A 2,102-nucleotide genomic window follows, 5' to 3' on the forward strand; every position below is an offset into this window, starting at 1 on the left:
AGTTTGCATTACCGCGTGTGGCCTTTCTCACATTCTGCTTTTCATTCTTAGTTCAAAAGTGATTTTCTGATTATAAGGAAGATATATACTGATTCTGGAGAACTTGGAAATATGGAGAAGTAGAATAGAAAGGAGGAACAAAACCTATCTGTAATTCAAACAACCAATACTATAAATATCCACCTTCAATATTTTAATATATTCCCTTTCTCACCCCTGTTCATTCAATTTCTACCATTAGCTACGTGCATTAAGGCTTCTGTAAATTTATTTATTTATTTATTTATTTTTACAAAAAGATGCAACAATTTTATTTTTATTGTAAACCAACAATTTATACTTGTATAAACTTATGGAGTACACAGTGATGTTATAATCTATGAATACAATGTGGAATAATTAAATCAAACTAGTCAATATATCCATCACCTCAAATACTTAACATTTTTGTGGTAAGAACATTTGAAATTTACTCTATATTAACTATAATTACCACATTGTGCAATAGAACTCAAAAAAGAATGAAACATTCTTCATAAGATTTTGCATCTTTGACCATCAATGAGATAAAATATCATTTTCAAAATAGCATCCAAACAAGAGTGTATTTAACCTACATCCTCCAGGTCATAATAAAGCAAGCTGGTGAACAGAGTAATAATTCATGGTATTTCATGGTTAGCAAACTGTTAACAGAGAAAGTTGGTTGAAGAAAGGCATACGAGCATTGTCTTATAAGAATTAGAACCAAGGGGCTCCATAATCATCTGGCATCCGTTCAATATTGTATCTGTGGTTAGAAATATACATGATAGGAACTCCAGGGATTTTCTGGATTCTTCGTTCAAGATCTTGGTCAACTGTGGCCACGATGTAACACTTGTGCTGAGTTACTCTCTATACTAAGCAGTCATCTGCATAGGTTCCTTTGTGTGTGCATGGTAATCGTTCAAATCTTGGATCCTTGGCAATCGTGAGGGCCACTCGATACTTCTGCCCCAATTTCTCAATTTCAGCCATTACACAGTCAGTTATACAAGGAATGCACTTAGCATACAGACAGTCCATCATTGACTGCATTAAGTCCACTTTGGCTTTAATGGAAAAGTTGATAAAGTTGGTATCAACCAAAATGAGGTAAGGTGGGCCCAGTTGTGTATTATATTGGAAGAATAAGCATGAAGGGTGCTGGGGGACTTCTCTTTCCTTTAATGTGCTGGGATCTTTCTTTTCTTTCTTTTTAGGTTTCAATCTGTCCTTTTCTTTAAGCCTCTGATCCCTGAGACTAAGCATTCGCTTCATAGTTGCCTACTTCCTTCCTTGTTTTCTTTTGCTTCCCCATGCTCACGCAACACTCTTGTTTCTTCAAGGCTTATGTAAATTTACTTTTTGCACTTTGATTTAGTCATATGACATTATAATGAAAAACATTTACATTATTACAAATTTCTTATAAATATAATATTTATTGATCATCTGCTAATGAACAGACGTGTATACTCAATTTTGTTAATTTCTTATAGTTTTCTTAGTGGTTACACATTTCTTTGGTATCTAAGTTATTTTAATTTTCTTAAAAAGTAAATTTAATTTACTTTAATTTTCTTTAAAGTTTTCTTTAAAATAACATTTCAAAACAATACATTTTCTGTATTTTTTACCTTTTTCTTTAGGAAAGAGGGAAATAGAATGATTGTATTAAATACTTCCCGAGAATCACTGGAGTCTGTCTCTCTATCTGCCATCTGTCTGCCCATTATCTATTTGTGTATTTACCCCTCCAGGGACAAGGTAGAAATAATATATGCTTTGAAGACAGGGAGACCTGGGCTTGATGATGCTTGACTTTGAATGATGCATTTGACATCTGTGAGCATCAGTATCCTCATCTGTAATTTGAGTGTAATACCTGCCTTAAGGCAAGGTTGCTGTGAAGATTAGAGATGATGTATGCAAAACTCCTGACACATAGTGGGAGCTCAGTATATGTCAGCTTTTCTAAAGAGCTGTGCTTGTGTCTAGTCATATCAGCTGTGTACAGTGTAAATATTTATCTGTCACCTTGCAGACATCACTAAATATTCTCATTCACTTAAAATATT

General features: G+C 33.6%; 1 pseudogene; it reads right to left on the reverse strand.

Moving 5' to 3' along the window:
• Positions 1-741: 741 nt before the first annotated feature.
• On the reverse strand, positions 742-1,326 carry LOC100951132 (annotated as a pseudogene).
• Positions 1,327-2,102: the final 776 nt, after the last annotated feature.

The sequence above is a fragment of the Otolemur garnettii genome, unplaced genomic scaffold (genome assembly GCF_000181295.1).
Source record: "Otolemur garnettii isolate 467f Iridium unplaced genomic scaffold, OtoGar3 scaffold02858, whole genome shotgun sequence".
Classification (NCBI taxonomy): Eukaryota; Metazoa; Chordata; class Mammalia; order Primates; family Galagidae; genus Otolemur; species Otolemur garnettii.